The sequence below is a fragment of the Phodopus roborovskii genome, unplaced genomic scaffold (assembly GCF_943737965.1).
Source record: "Phodopus roborovskii unplaced genomic scaffold, PHOROB, whole genome shotgun sequence".
NCBI lineage: Eukaryota > Metazoa > Chordata > Mammalia > Rodentia > Cricetidae > Phodopus > Phodopus roborovskii.
In genome coordinates, this window is record NW_026126645.1 from 2778521 (window position 1) to 2795572 (window position 17052).

The 17052-nt window shown below is 50.2% G+C and overlaps 1 protein-coding gene across 5 annotated transcripts in view; it reads right to left on the reverse strand.

Annotated features, from left to right (window-relative positions):
• The window catches only part of Ephb2 (EPH receptor B2), a 177374-nt gene that overhangs the window by 118372 nt on the left and 41950 nt on the right, over positions 1–17052 (reverse strand). The gene's annotated exons all lie outside the window — the stretch shown is intronic.

Consider the following 17052-nt stretch of genomic DNA (forward strand, 5'->3'; position numbering starts at 1 on the left):
ATACCATGTCCCATCCTGGAGTCCCTCCTCCAGTGTCTAGCCAACTCCACCCCAGGATGAAGCCCAGAAGAGATTAAGAACAGACTTCAGAGTGTGATTGTCACTTGCTCTATGGAGTTCCAAAGACTCAAAACTGTTGGAACCAGCAGCTGGGGGCAGGGGGAAGCCAACTGCTTAAAGTGAAGGAGATCCTTAGGCCTTGGAGATCCTGTTAATCCCAGGTCAGAGTCAGTATCCTTTCCTTCTAGTCCTTTCCTACCAAGGGCTGTCAAAACTGGGCTGAATTGTAAGACATTGAATGGATTTACACAGATGCTTTCAAACATTCACTCAAAAAATATATCTTAATGTCCACTATATACCAGGAACTGGCCTGGGTACTGCAAGAAAGAAAACAATGGCTCAACGGTGGGGAGGCCAGTGAGATGGCTCAGTAGGTAAAGGCCTTGTTGAACCACCTGAGTTCAATCTCTAGAACCCACATGAAGGTGGAAGCAGACAGCCAACTCCACAAAATTGTTCCCTAACAAGCACATGCACATAGAGGCGTGGGTTAGTCCCATCATATACATGCATGTGCACACACTAATTATTATTTTAAAATAATTATTATTTTAAAATACCCCACAATGGAGAAGCTCATAGACTGTAGATGGAGATGAGTATAATTAACTATGAAGGTATAAGCAGGAGATCTAAAAGCTCACACCTCCATTCCATGCCCAGTAGAAGCATCATTATTGAGTACCCACATTATGGGGCCATCTCTGCATCCAGTGCAGGCATCACTAATCAATCTCTATACTCTGTGGTCACTGATTACTTCCTCCACAGAGTTCCTGGAAATGAAAAGAAGACCATGTGAGGTGCTTGCCTGGTCTTGTCTAGTAGCCTCATTTTGCAAAGAGGGTATCTGGACCATTGGGAGAAGACTGTACAAGCGTTGGTCAAGGACTGGGACACACAGGCATCTTGCCTCCTATCATCTACACTTCTATGCACTTGAAACAACTCATCATTTGGTCTATGCTAGATGCACCAGGGCCAGGAGAGTGTCTGGGCTGCAGAGAAGGTCCAAATGGAAGGCAATGAGGTGTGAACTATGACAGGGTGGTGGCGATGGAGGGTGGGAAAGGGAGGAGTGTCTGGGCGGAGGCGACCCCAGCCAGACCTCCAAGCTGACAAGAGAGGCTGCAGAAGAGCCTCATGACTGCCTGGGGCTCGAGTCTGTGGTCACTGTGTCCTTTTGCGCTTGAGAGGGGGTCATGGGGGGAGGGTGCCAGGGACAGTGGGAGCCAGTGCCAAGGGCATCCTTTTGATGGCAAATTGGGGGGAAGTTCCATTGTGTAACTGTGGAGCTGAAAGAAGGTTCCTTTTCACACTCGAATGCTACAGATTCTTCTTCCTGGAGAGAACAAGGGCTGAACTTTTAACCTGTTTTCTCTCATCGGACTCAGCCAGAGACGCGCCAAGCTGGGCTCTCAGCCTGGGCCCTGCAAGCAGCTGCTGGCAGGGAGAGGGGAGGTTCTCCTGGGATAGAGCAGGGTCGGATGGGAGGCCAGCCCGCCAAGCAGGTGGCCCCACCCCTTGGCTAGCTTCCTGGGCTGACCCCAAGGAAAAAAGCACTGGAAGACTCTATGGCTTAGAGGAGGAGGGGCTGGGAAGTGACATGGAAACTCAGGTTGGACCCAGGGGGTTACAAATGTCATGCCGCCAGGAGGCACATTATAAAAGTTGGGGCTTAAATCTGGCTCCCCAGAAGCCCTGGACACTGTCCTCCTCCCACCCCACATGGTCAGTGGGGTGGGAACCTGCTCGAAGAATAAACAAGAGGGTGGCCACTTCCCAGAAAGGAACCAAGGGGGAGGAAAAGGTGCAGGTAGGATCCAAGTGAGCCCTGACCCTGCTCTTCCCTCACCTGGGTTTGCCTCCAATCAGCTTTCTAGAAACTGTGACCCCTTTGGCAGGAGGTGGCACAGGGCTGTTCTTCCCCACCTTGGCCTTTTAACCCTAACATCCCCCTCTACCCTTTGCCTGTGCAAAGGGAAGTGAACAGGGCAGGGACCCTGACTTCTTGTTTAGTTTTCTTGTGTGATGGGATCTCACTCTGACTGAATTAGAACTCAGTGCAGGACCAGCAAGAAGACTCTGTTAGGTAAAGTACTTGCACCAAACCTGATGATCTGAGTTTGACTGCCAGGACCCACACAATGAAAAGAGAAAACTGACTCCTGCAAGTTGTCCTCTGACTCTCATATATGCACCATGACACGTGCATGTGTGTGTGTGTGTGTGTGTGTGTATTACATGCACAATAAATAAAAATAATTAAAATGTAACATCTAAAAAGAAAAAAGAAAAGAAAGAACCCACTGTATCATTCAGCCTGGCCTAGAATTAGCAGCTATCCTCCTGCCTCTGCCTCTTGAGTACTAGGAATACAGGTGTACACCACCATGCTTGGTTGAAACCTCAATTTTAACACACAGGCTCTCTCTTGTGCTGGCTGACCTTGCAATTCTCTCTCTCTCTCTCTCTCTCTCTCTCTCTCTCTCTTCCTCTCTCCCCCCTCCCTCCTTCCCTCTCTTTGAACCCAGGGCTTTGTACATGCTAGGAAAGCATTCTACCACTAAGCTATATACCCAGCCTTTTGTTTGTATTTTAAAAGGTTCTACAATAGCTTCTCAGGCTGGGCCTTAAACTTGAAATCCTTCTGCCTTGGGTTCCTGAGGAGCTGGGATTATTGGTATGTGGAACCAAACTCTGTTAAACTTGAATCTTTCAAAGTTCCATTTTCCTCACCTGAATTCCTTCTGGGTGTGGGCAGGAGGTAACCATGAGGGGTACATGCGAGCCAGAGCCCTTATACCTGGAGACATAAGCACTGGCTATTACCTTATGTGTAGCACAGAGCTCCCAGGCCCATCCAGTGCCATGCACTCTCACCACCCATGAGCCAGCCTCTTAGATAGAACACAGAGGAGGCCAAAGGCCTTGGAAGCAGCCTGCCTAGCTCTCCTGCTCACAGAGACGACAAGGCTTGCCAACATCTCAGGAACATCAGACCTCCCTGGACGGCCACAGCCCCCAAGGACCCCTTCTTGCTCCATCTGAGACGGCCTCCCCAGGACATCCCAGCTTCTTTGTTCTACTCAAATCTGTCAGAGAAGTCAGGCCCCATGCCCTGAAAATCTGGAAATCATAGTTCTTGCCTCAGGCAACTGGGTGGGCTCAGGAAAACAACCCTAAATTCTTTCCCAGCACTTCCTCTCACAGTACTCTGAACAGCTCTCTAATCCCAAAATCTGCAAAGGGAGAGCAAGCTAAAGTTCACTGAGGCCCCCTTAAGACCCAGAAGCCAGGCAGGGTCATGGGCATACCTTAATTCCAGAATTTGGGAGGAAGATTGGGAGTTCAAGGTCATCCTCACCTACATAATGAGTGCCAGGCTAGCTTGAGCTATTGGAGACCCTGTTTCATTCGAAACAACAGGCCAGGGAGATGGCTCAATGGTTAAGGTACTTGCTACCAAGTGTGACACCCTGAATTCAATCCCAGGGACCCACATGGTAGAAGGAGATAACCACTTCCTAAAAGTTGTCCCTTGATCTCCACATGTGGGTCATAGCACACACAAACTCTCACATACAAGACAAACAAATTCAACACACACACACACACACACACACACACAATGAAAAAAAAATAGCCAAAAACACACTCACATCTGCACAATGCCAAGAGGTATTCAATATGTTACCATTTCACAAATCGGAAAACAGAGGCCAGTGGAGACTTAGGAACTTGTCAGGTTGCCCACTCACCACACACCTCTGCAGCTCAAGTCCTTTCCCTGTCTGCCATTCTTCTCATTAGCTGTACACCCCTGAAGGGTGGGCTCCAAATCCCTAGGACCCAGGAAGGGGCTTGGCACATGGGACATCCCCTCATCCCATGTCGGGAGTCTGTGCCATCAACCTTGCAAGTTAGAACCTGTCATGTAGACAGGACTTTGGCCTTCCCACTTCCAATCAGAATGCAGACCACTATGATTCATTTAATTTTCTCGTTCCAATTGACTTTTCTTAAGTGCATTTTAAAGAGGGAAAAATACCTCATTATTATAAATGGAAAGTCAGTATCACTGCTGTTAGAAGAAAGGAAACTAAATATGAGAACTACAATTGCCAACATCCATCTGCGGGTCACCTAACACCACCTTGCGACACACACTCTAGGGACCACTGGGTTCCATCAGTCTACCTCACCCTCATGCACACAGTGATGGTAGCAATCCCTCACACAGGGAAACTGCTGTCACTGTACACAGATAATTAATCACCATGTAGATGTGATAAGGACCACAGCTCAGAATGTGTGAGGTGTGCTGTGGTTGTGGGAGGTAAGTTTGGGAGGACAGGGTTGGAAGTGCCAGGTTGTGGGGACAGATTCCTGGAGGAAGAAAAAGCATGATGGAGGCTTGAGAGCTGTTTAGGAGGGAGCTAGCCACTTCTGGGTGGGTTGGGTTGTGTGTGTTGTCATAGTTTGCTTTCTGTTGCTATGATAAAACACAAACCAAATCTAACCTTGTGTATTATGGAATAATCTTTTTGTACACTTTGAAGATGTGATTTTGCCAAGGTTTAGGAAAAGAGCTGACTGGCCAATAGCTAGGCAGGTAGAGGTTAGGCAGGACTTGAAGACAAAATGAGAGCTCAGAGAAGAAGGAGGGCAAAGTCGACAGCCAGATGCAGAGGAAGCAGGAGATGAATAAGCCATGCTGAGAAAAGGTACGGCCATGTAGTAGAGCATAGATAAGAAATATGGGTTAATTTAAGAAATATGGGTTAATTTAAGATGTAAGAGCTAATTAGTAACAAGCCAAGCATTTATAACTAATAGTAAGTGTTTGTGGAACTGTAATGGAAAAACTCCATTTACACTTGTGTAAGAAAGGTTTTTATCAGGCTTATAAGTTACAGCCCACCACCAAGAGAAGCCAAGTAGGAACTCCAGGCAGGATCCTGGAGACAGGAACTATGTATGACCACGAAGGAATGCTACTCAATGGCTTGGTTAGCTACCTTTCTCATAGAGCCCAGGGATGGCACTACCCACAGTGGGCTGGGCCCTCCCACATTAATCAGCAATCAAGAAAATGCTCCCATACACATGCCTACAATCCAATCAGATGGAGGCAATTCATCAATTAAGATTCTTTCTTCCCAAGTATGACTAGGTCTGCGTCAAGTTGACAAAAACTAGCTATGACAGTGGGCCAGGTGGAGGGACACCAGAGGCAAAGGCAAAGAGGGGAGAAGGAACTTAGCTCATGGTAGCCGGTGGAGGTGGAGCCAGCTGGGTGACACTGGTAGGAGACTCTAGCTGGGCATGGGTTGGAGCAGAGCTGCCTGTTAAAGGGCAGCAGCTTGCCAAGCCCCTGCACTGGGCCATGCCCAGCAGCCGACATGCTCAGCAGCCTCGTTGCTGTCACCTGCTCAGCTCCTGTTTAACACAGCTGTCCATCTGCCCCCGCATCTCCTGGTAACCAGGAAGACCAGTTACGGGGCCTTGACGGAGTGAAGTGCCGTTAGAAACAAAAGCACAACAACAAAGAACCCAGTGGAGTGCTGAGGAGAGTGAGGGCCACACAAATTCTCAGCCATCAGGCAAAAACTGGAACCAGAGTGTGTTTCCTCTGGAGAAAACACGCTTTGGGCCTCGGGAGTGGCTTTGGCCCTGGCCCTGCTGTACCGCACCCCCTCTGCTTCCTGGAGACTGCACAGAAGAAAGCAATCAGGAGGCCCTGATTGCACAGGCTGGGGAGGCCCGCCGGCCCCTCCGGCTACGTGTGAATGAGCAGTATGCATTTCAGAAATATTTGAGCTAAAAGGGGAGACACACTGAAGTCGTTAGCATCAGGCCGACGGGAGGTGGCTGCACGGGGCCCCTGCTCACAGGCTGGGGTAGATGTATGCCCCCTGCTTCTCAACCCACCTCGTCAGCTCTGCCCAAGCCCATGTTGGGCTGGAATTCTCTAGGGCCTCGTATACTGTTCATCCGCACTAATGTCTAAGACCCAAGGACATGAGGAGGGAGTATTCGTTAGACACTGAGGGTATATTAAAGGTTGGCCAAGTCTTTTAGCCCCATTTCAGGCTCCTGGCAACTTACAGGAAACATGCCCTGGGATCCTACTTTACAGATGAGGAAGCTGATGTCAGACACGGGAAAACAAGCACACTAGGATGTGGGTACATGTCTGTTCATCTCCACATCTGTGTTATTTCTAAGATGCCAGGACTGTAGCCACAAAAATGAAAAATGAGACAACACAGAACAAAAAAAATCACTAATGCATGGGTGTGTGGGGTGTGTGTGGTGTGCATTCTCTCCATCTGAGTGGGCAGGACAGGGAGGAGGCACAGATGGCCCAGGTAGACCACTTTTCTTTTTTCTTTTCCTTCCTTCCTTTCTTCCTTTCTTCCTTTCTTTCTTTCTTTCTTCCTTTATTTTTATTTATTTGTATATTTTTTGGTTTTTCAAGATAGTGTTCCTCTGTATTGTTTTCCTGGAACTCACTCTGTAGACCAGGCTGGCCTCGAACTCAGAGATCGCCTGCCTCTGCCTCCCAGCGCTGGAATTAAAGGCGTGCACCACCAACACCCAGCTGACTCCAGCACTTTCTAGTGTGACTGCAGGGAAGTTAAGTAGTCTCTCCTCTCTGGACCTCATTTTTTGCATCTGTAAAATGGATCATTGTAATGTTAGTGATCTGATGTTTCCTGAAGCCCTCACTGTTTCTTAGATGAAGTCTCATCAAACCCTGGCTGCCCTTAAATCACAATGTAGCCCTGTGCTCTGATCTTTCTGTCTCTACCTCCTAAGTGCTGGGACTGCAGACAAGTGCCACCATACCTAGTTTTATGTGATGTTAGGGATTGAAACCAGGACTTGGTACATGCTAGGCAAGCACTCTTCCAGTTGAGCCACATCTTCAGCCCTCTTGGAGCCCTCATTTTGAATGAGATCGAAGTCTGCTTGTTCACTATAGTCCCAGCACTGAGAGCTTGGTACTGGTAGATACACTGAATCTGTGCAGGGCAGCTAGGTGACAAATCTAAAGCCTACATCCCGTCAAGGATCCTACCCCACAGTGCCTCACAGAGTACCAGATAGAATCCTAGCTCACCTGGCAATAAACACACCCCACACACCTGCCGTTCAGGTCAGTCAGTTACCCCACAGGCCATCTTTTCCACTCTCAAGGGTCCAGTTATCCTGCTTGCAGAAGACATACTGCTTCCCTGAGACTTGATGACTTGACTTTTCCAAAATGTTCTCCCTGGAATGTATGGCCCTTCCTGCTCTGTTGGCTTGGCTCATTCTCCTCCTTTCTGGCAGCTGTCCTTGGCTGCTCCCCCTCTGGCTGGGGTAGGAGCAGAGTCACAGTCATTCAGTGAACATTGATTCCTTTAGCCTGTGCCAAGGACTTCATTGCAGAGACCGACCCACAGGTCCCTGCCTCAAGGAGCACCCAGACTCATGCCCGATAGATGAACTCACTGCAGGAGAAGCCGCAGGAGTGGCTGGTCCAGACTGGAAAACCTGGGTCACACGTGGGAAAATCAGCTCTGGATATGGAATCAGGGACAGCATCTCAGAGGAAGCGGCAACTGGACGGGTAGAGAGGGCTCAGCAGAATAAAGTTGGCAGGGGGGGTCACTGGGGCACTTTGGACACTGGTAAAATAGACAGGCAGCTTGCAGTGGGCTCAGGGCTACACATCGCTGCAGTTGGAGCCATGTACAAAGAAGCTAGGATGTAGAGAGCCTTGGATGCAGGTCTTAGATGCAGGTCTGAGGAGGTTGCATCTTATCCATAGGCATCAGGGAGCCATGGAGGACGCCCAGAGAGGGTAGTAATATGACCTGCCCTGAGAACCACTAGGTAATAGAGCAACCCTGGTAAAAGAAATGAATTCAGAGTTGGGATCCAGCTGTGCCAGGGGCTTGAGGCTGAAGATGAGTGGTCCCCTGCTAGATGTACCCAGGGACTTTTGTTCCAGATCCTCACGGCCCAGTTAGTCAGTCAGCCTGCCAGGTTCCCCAGGTGACATGTACTACCCTGTGCCTACCCACCGATCCTGCTGTACCTGTCTGCATTGGTGGGACTGAGGTGACTTGAATCTAGGCCTCGATGGCATTGCATACCCGGTGAGGAGCCAGGTATAGCCACTAGGGGTTGGGAGCCAGAACACTCAATCCATGGCCCAAATGAAGAATTCCAAGAGCCAAGAAGTAAATTCAAGGCCACTATCAGGCTGGCCTGTTCTCTGAGCCTTAATTGTTCTCATCTGTAAAATGGGGGTGAATAAAGCCTGCTCTACATCCCTCATGGCTTCGAGGAACTGTGGGTATGCTGGGTGCGAAGCCTGTTGGTTTGTTTTCTCATTGTTTTTTTTTTTTTGAGCTAGGGTTGTACTGTGGAGCCCAGGCTGGCCTTAAACTTGATATATATAGCTGGATTATCTTCAAACTTATGGTCCTCTGGTTTCAGCCTCATGAATGCTGAGAATACTAGCCTGGCTTGTACCAAGTAACATGCCTAGAACTGGGCCATACAGAATCCACAGGAAAGACGGCTAATGTCTGAGGAGGCCGCCTCTAGCAGGTACTCCATTAGTATCATCTCACTGTTAAGCCAGAGCAAACTTGTAAGGAAACTGAGGCACAGAGAGATCAAGGACTCCTACAAGGTTGACAAAAAGCAAGACAAAGTTTGGCATTTTGGGGTACACTCCCAGAAGCCACCAGGCCACATGGCCTCACAAAAGGGTTGGGGAATTATTCTCTCCACCACAGACCTCAGTGCCAGGCCCTCACACACTCTGGAAGCTGGCACTGTCATCTCCAGAGACAGAAATGAGAATACTGATCCCAGAGAGTCCCACAGACCAGCCCACTGTCACACAGACAGAAAGAAGCAGAGCTGGGATTTGAACCCAGGTCAGCCTGCCCAGCCTTCCAGAGACCTCTCCTCTGTGTTGAGTGGAAGGGTTGTTAGCCAAGGGTAAGGCCAGCTGGGGGACAATGCTGGAGAAGCCCTGAGCCAGCTCCTGGAAGGTTCTGATTTCCTAGAGTGAAACCTGCCAGCAAGCAATGTGCTGTTTTCCCAGCTTTGCCGGCTTGGCCCTTGGGCTCAAGGAAAGGGGGCCCTGCTAATGTAAAATCCTTATGCAGCACTCTGCGCTCTTCCCTGTCACGCTGCTCCTGGCCCTTGCCTGCCTGGAGCGCGCTTGTGTTTTCTCAGGCCCGGGTGGAGGAGTCCCTGTGACGCCAGCTCCTGCACCATGTCCCCAGCCTGCCTGCCGCTGGCCTGGGCATCCGCCAGCGCCGGCTGCCCCGGCTGAAACCCAATCCGGCGGGCCAGCCAGGCTACTCACTAACAGCAGGCCGCATTGTGCAGCCCAAGCTTTGGGGGAGTTTGGATTCGCTGCTTAGGGACCCACTTAACCTCCGCCAAGGACAGGATGATGGATGGGGGTCTGGGACGGGGTTGCTGGGGGCGGGGTGGGCGGTAAATGAATACCAGGGCTTTCTGAGGAAGGGAAGGAAGGGAGGCAGGGACCGATGGCCTGGACACATTAAGAGTTCCTTTGGTTCCCACAACAACCCCAGGGACGCCTTTACCAGCCTGGTTTCATACAGGAAACTTAAACTCTGAGATGTTAGGTGACTTGTCCAGGATCACACGGCAAGTCAGAAACTAAATCCCAGCTTATGGCTTGGGAGCTTTTTCTAATACATCCAGTTGCCTCTTCATGGCTTAAATGAACTCACACATCATTTTTATCTAATGAGTAAATTATAAAATCTCAACAGGGGCATTACTGTGAACCTACTGTGTGCACCTACTGAGCCTGTTACTGTTTCATCTGGAGAACCTACCCCTTGAGAGAGAGAACTGTTAGTCTTCCTGGCTGTTTAGAAGGAGAGTTACTTGATAATTCTAGGCCTCAGCCATTTACATGGGGTAGTTACCAAATATTAATATATTTTGTTGGGCCAGCAAAGTGGCTCAGCAGGTAAAGGTGCTTGCCACCAAGCCTGATTTTGATTCCCAGAACCCCACATGATGGTGGTAGAGAACAAACTCCTACAAGCTGGCCTCTGACCTAACACACACACACACACACACACACACACACACACACAAACACACATTCACATACACCACCATCCCCATTGTAGTACTCAGGAGGCAAAGGCAGGCAGATTTCCATGAGTTTGAGGCCAGCTTGATCTACATAGAGTTCTAGGCCACCCAGGGTTACATAGTGAGATCCTGTCTCGAAAACAAATACCAAGGATAATGCAAACGCAAGTAAAATAATTTTTACCTCCCAGCTGCCCCTCACCTCAGGTACAGCTTCGACCTACAGTGGTTCTTCAAGACACAGTGCTTTTCCAAGACGGTCCTAGCCCTCCAGGCCTGTAAGGAGCACTTACATTTATGGTTTTCTATCCACTTCAAATGTCACCTACCCTGAGAAGTCACCACTGATGAGCCAGAGCTCAGAGCTCCCCTGGCCAAGGGACTGTCATCCACCCTGACACAACCTTTTCCTCATTAGCCTTTAAAATGGACTGCAAGCCCCTGGCAGGCAGGGCTGAGGCTGGTAATGTCAAAGCCACCCAAGCCTCACTGTGAAACCTTCCTCACCTCTACTCCATCATCCAGGTCTCCCAGGCAGCAAAGGCTCGTCCTGGATCACAGCACTCTCCTGGATGCCTAGCATCTTCTTCCAGCAGACACTCACAGGTTATGAAGATAGCTTAAACACTGTCCGGCTGAGGGGCTGGGTTCCAGGAACCCCACAGATACCCAGGTCTCAAGTGTCAGAGTCTCTTCTACCCAACAGCAAAGCACAAAACCCCTGGGCTCCTCCCAGGAACCTGAGGCCATCTCTACATTTACCACAGGGAAAATACTGTGAAGGCCGTTGAAACTATTATACCTCATTGTTGGGGAGCCAGAGCAAAGAGAACAGCCTGTATGTGATTAGTACAGAAGTGATTTTTTTAGACCTGTCAAATCTCATGCAGCCTAATCTGCCCTCTAACCCTACAGCTGAGAATGACCCAGAACACCTGATCCTTCTGCCTCTACCTCCCAAATGCTGGGACTACTGGCAGGCACCACCGTGCTCCATTCCCTGCAGTTTTGGGGACAGAACATAGGCAGGGTTTTGTGCCTGCTAAGCAAGCGCTCTACCAACTGAGCTGCATCTCTAGCCACCAGATACAAAGTTGTTTCAGGGTGTTTCTGATGCACAGTTGGTTGGATCCACAGATGTGGAGCTGTTAGATACAGAAAGTTGACTACGAAATTTGAAGCCCTTACTTTGTGCCAACCACTGAGCTGAACTGTCACATATGCTCAAAATGTCCTGTGAGATAGAATTAGTATTGTCCCCATTTGCCTATCCACCCACCAACACCCATCTGTCTATCATTCTGTTCACCCAATAATCTACCGCCCATTCACCCGCCCACCACTCCTGTAGTATTATCCGTCCACAGCACCAACCTCCTTCTTTCCCACAAAACAAAGCTTCAGAGAGGCTAAGCAACCCACCTAACACCACACAGCTAAAACACCACAGAGCCTGGAGGCATACCAATAACCCTTTATCCTCCCTGCTCTGTGGCCTCAATGCTGTCTCACTTAGTATCTAACTGTCCTGCCCCATGCAGGCTTAATCGTGTAAGTCGCCTCAAATCCTCTGGATGTGAGTGGAGTGTAAATTACAAATCAATATGACACAGGCCACTGTGAAGTCCACGCCAGGCCTGTGAGGTTGAAGTCAATTAGCAAGCCTGCTGCAGGGCCTGCTGGGGCTGGGTCTATTTGCCTAATTGGCCCTGGTTTCCCCCAGTGAAGGGCAATTAACTCAAACCTCAGAACCCGGAGCACCCCTCTGCTTCTGGGCAACGCGTCGGGCATTTAGCCATGTCAGGATTTAGTGTTCGATCATTCATTCACCAGTGACCCACACACACATATCCATCTGTCTTTCCAACCATCTGATCCTTGCAGTCATGAAGAAAGTACCCTAACTTCCACCCTCCACCCGCACATGCGTCCATTTACATGCCTGTCCACCCACCCATTCACTTATCCAGCAGAGAACCCACCCATGCTCACACACATCCACTGAAACCCACAGTCCAGGTAACAGTTTATGAACACATTCTGCTATCTTAACGTTCAACCGCCCACCCTCTCACTCCATTTACTCAGCTACCCACACATTCAGCCTCTCACTTAAGTTTATCTCCCTGTATCTCCTACCCTCCCTCTCTTCTTTCCTTTCTCCTTCTCTCCCCATTCATCTCTCCATTGACCCATCCTTCCATTCCCATCATTCATTTACACACCCACACATCTGCCTTCCACTCCTTCTGTCCAGCCAGCCTGCATTTGTTAAATGCCTACACTATGCCAAGACAGTATTAAGTACTGGAGGATAATGATAACAACAACAACAACAACAACAACAACAAGCAGGCACCATTCTTTTAAAAAACCAGCTGATCTGGGGCAAACTCTAAACTCCTTATGGTTCTCATCCTCAATTTCTCAAGGGCCTTGCAAACTCCCATCCTTAGCCTCTGCCACTTGCTTGGACTGCCATCCTGTTCTGCCCTGCTGACCTTGGGTCTGGTTTCCATCTGCCTCCAGAGAGCCCTGTTCATGAAAGAACGGGATATGCCTGGGGCCTACCTAGTGCACCTCACAGAAGGTCCCCTACCCTGTCATAGCTCCTTGCTGCAGGAAGGACCCCAGGCATAAGATGACAGGGTTTCAGATTCCAGGCCTTGCTAGATGGGTTTCCAACCCTGGGCAGGGGCTGGAAGAGACCCTACATGGTGGCCCTTGGCCTGAAACCCACGTATACTGTAGGAAACAGCTAGACAAAAGGAAGGAGGGGAAGTGGGGTGACATGGGGTGCCCCAGGAAGAGGGGACAGCTGGTGGTCAGGTAGGGAAGACGTAAGCTGTCTGAAAGAGAAGAAGCCAGGAGACAGGGATCCATTCCCCACAATCCTCAATGGCAGGCTGAAGGGCTATGCCTCACTTCTTGGAGGAGAGTAGCCTGACTCATCTCTCCCTGTCTTCTCTTATGTAACAAATCCATCCTTTAGGTGAGGAAATTGCAATGCAAAGTCTCAGAGGTTCAGAGAGCCTGCATGGCCACACAGCATGCCAAAACGAAACTGATGCCACCCTACGTATGATGGCTCCAGATGTCTCCTTTTCCTAAAAGTGCCTGCTGTCTCAAGAGACATTTCTAGAACAGCCAAATGGCTCCCCTACAGGCTTCTATGTGGCCATCTGTAACATGGGTGCATTGATAAGGTACCCCAAGGCACCATTTCTGCTTATGTGACCTTCATTGGACACCTGCTCTCTTGCCAACTGCTCCAGTATGTCAGGTGGTAAGGCCCACCAGCTCTGCAGGGTGTCCTGCCTGCTAGTTTCTCAGGAGAACTGCTCGATCAGTTATGTCTCATCACAAGCAGCCTCTGAGCCTCCATCATCAGTCACTGTTCATTTCCTACCAACCCAGCAGTGATGCCAGGCACAGACTCAGGCTCAAGAGTGATGACAATGGCTGGGCACAAAGAAAGGGCTTGGGAAGACTCTGGCTTGAAATGAAGAGGACTTTGAGTGACAATGCATAGGGGTAGGGGTTTCCTGAGCCAGCTATGGGGAAGAGACCACCCTACTCCCAACATCTCTGTCACCATGGCTACTGTTTACTGAGCACCTACTATGCAAAATTCAGCTAAACCTCTTCAAACCCCTCAAAGCCTATGCCATGGATCCCTATCTTATAGACAAGCAAATTGGGGCTCACTTAGACTGAGATCCCCCCATATTGATAGTAAGTTGGTAAGGGGGACTGACTTTAATTTCTGGGTTATGTGATTGGAATTTCTCTCACCATCCCAAGGAGGCTTTGCTATGGCAATCTCAGGGGATGGTTAGAGCAGGAGGTAAGGTCTTGGAAGGGTGGCCTCCAGGCCTGGACAGCAACATGGAGCATGGGAAGTAGGCCTGGTTTGATCCAGAGGCAGGAGGCTGCTGCCGGGCAGAGGGAGTAAAGAGAGATAAGGCTACTTCATCTGTCCACCACACGTGGATGCTTTTGTGGCCTCTAGGAAACTGTGGGAGAGGCTTCCTAGCTCCCTGCCACTGTGGAGAGCTTTCCTAGCTTCTGGTGAAGTTTGGCAATGGAGATATCATGACTGCTAGAGACTCATCTGAATGAAGGTAGTGTGAGAACCCTGGGGAGGCAGAGAATTTCGAGATGCTCTTCAAATCTGTGCCCTGCACTGGGAAACCGAAAGCTGCTGATGGCAGAAAACATGTTTCTTTGCTAACCAGAGAGGGTACCCAAGACCAGTGTGACATTTATGCCTCTCATATTGGCACCCTGGTCCAATCCCCAGGGTGCTTCCCTCCAGACGCTGAAGCCCACTGCACTGTTCTGCTCAGTTATTACTGCCACTACCTTGCCTAGAAAATTGGGGTGATTGCAGGAAAGCCACACAAGAGGTCTCAAGTTTCGTCTGCATAGCAGGCCCCCTTCTGGCTTCCTTGTGCCTGCCCATGCTCTCCCTGCCCAGCATGTCCACCACCTTCCCCTGGAAAACTTTGAAACAGCCTTGAAGACTCAGCCTATTATGTCTTCCTCAGGAAGTCTTCCCTCACTGTGCAAGACGCCCCTCCTCCAGGTACTGGCTCTCTCTCCAACATCTGAAGGCACTTCCTGAACCCATGTTTGCAAGGAACCCAGGTTCATGCATATGATCAGGAGACAAGTCTCTGCAGGCATGAGGAGAGCCACATCGGATGACGAGCAAGTGACCAGGGAGGGGCTCTGCTGTTGAATGGGACAGGCCTGTCCCTCTGCCCTCATCTCTCAGCTCTACAATGAGAAGCCTCTTCACTAGGAATTCTTCAGTAGTTGGCAGCAGGCAGCTGGCGCTGGGGGTTGGGGTGGGTCACACCCACTGACGCTGAGAGTCCCGTTAGGAATTTCTGCTCTGATTGGGAAACTGGTGATTGGGAAACCTCAAACACCTCCAAACTTGGCATCCCTCCCACAAGGGCAGGTGCTTCTCTTACAGGGTTAAGATATATGGTAGGTGGTCCCCTCAAGCTGATGGGGCACTCCTACCCCCCTTCCCACACAGGCTCATCTGGAAAAAGGATAGTACCCACTCTGGGGAACCAATGGGAAATTCTCACCCTAAAGCCTGCACTGTCCATCACAGCCCTGCCTCCTGGAGGTCAACAGAGCTGAGCACAGTAACAAGGGGGAACTTGGGGTGAGGTGAGCAGTACGGCCGGGCTTCTGCATGTGAACTTCAGAGTGCCTGTTAGGTACCACACAGGCTACTTTTCACAGATTCCCATCAGAAAGACATGGCAACTGAGGCCCAGACAGAGTTGGTGATGTGTCTGAGTTCTCCAGGGAGCTGGGGTGTGCTGGGATTCTGGGCATCACCCGAGGCATCTTTCTTGCTACCTCCTTCCACAGCTCAGAGTCCCCTGGGCCAGGCCTGGCAGGGAGCTTTAACTTGGCCTTATTTAAAGTTGCAATTATCTGTCCCATCTCCCGCTGGCTTTGCTCAGCTCTCCAGGGAGGCGGGAAGACCCTGATGGAGGATCCAGAGTGGGGAGTTCCAAAGTAATCTCCCTGAGGCTGATGAGGGAGGCTGGAGGCCTCATCTCCACACTTCTAGAGGCATCTTTTCCTTTAGGTTCTGGGCCTCTCTCCCTGGCGCTCCTGTCTTTGAACCCAGCCAGGTCTGCAGGGCTTCCACAGGGTAACAGAGGTGCCTTTTCAGTCCTACAGATGTGAACGGGTCATGGCAGGCTGAGGTCTAAGGGGCTGTTAGGGTGCTGTGCAGGGAGCAGCAGGAAACCAGATGGGGGCAGGTGAGTCCTCACAGCAAGAAGGCAGATGGGGCTGAAAGTCAGGGTGATGAGGATGCAGATGAGGGCTCTATGAAGCTTGAAGAGAACAGGATAGATCAGAGGACCTGAGCAAAGGAAAGTGATTGGTGGGTATGGGGCAGTTTGGGCTCTAACACGCTACTGCCTTGTGAAGGACTTGGAAGGACACGGAGTGTGAGCTCTGAGCTGCCGGCGAGACGAAAGCTCAGGAGAGGGTTGGGGAGGTGGGTCAGTCTGTAAGGTGCTTCTGCATGAGCACAGGGTTGCAGTCCTGGCAAGTCTTGGGATGATTCAGATCTCTACCTGACTTGGCACCAAGTAGCCACTCAATAAAGAAAATTAGGTACTGTTGCTACTGTAGACGTGAGACCATCCTGTCTGGCCGAGGCCGAGGTCAAAGAGCTTTCTTGTCAGAGGGTCAAAGAAAAAAACGACACCCACATCCTAATCCTTGGAGTGTGAACATTACCTTAAATGGCAAAAGAGGACGGTGTAGGAATTAAGGGTCTTGAGACAGGAAGATTGCCCTGAATACCCAAGTGGGCCAGGAGTCATCATGAGAGTCCTGGAGGGGTGTGGGGAGGAAACAGTTAGAGCAGAGGTGAGGAGGGCAGCTGGGGGGTGGGGGGCTGCAGTAGACGGCAGCACCACCCAGGAGTGCTGTGGTCTCTAGAAGCACAGGCCGATGTTCCCGTGGCTCTAGAGGGGGTGTGGCCCCCAACACCCACTTCAGTGAATCTTACTTCCCTGACCTCCTGAGCTATGCGGTATTAATTTTGTGCTGCCCGGAGCCACTAAACTGAATCTGTGGTGATTTGTTACAATGATGACAGAATGAATGTACCATTCATGCTGGACCAATTAGTACTGAGAGCCTACACCCACGCCTCACTCTCCATGGATGAAAACAAGCAAGGCTGTGGTGGGCATGGGGTGCTTCTGGCCACTTTTTCTTCACACCATTTCTGACTCTCTCGTGGGCACACATAGTGTCCAGGGGTAGGCCTGGACATAGTGT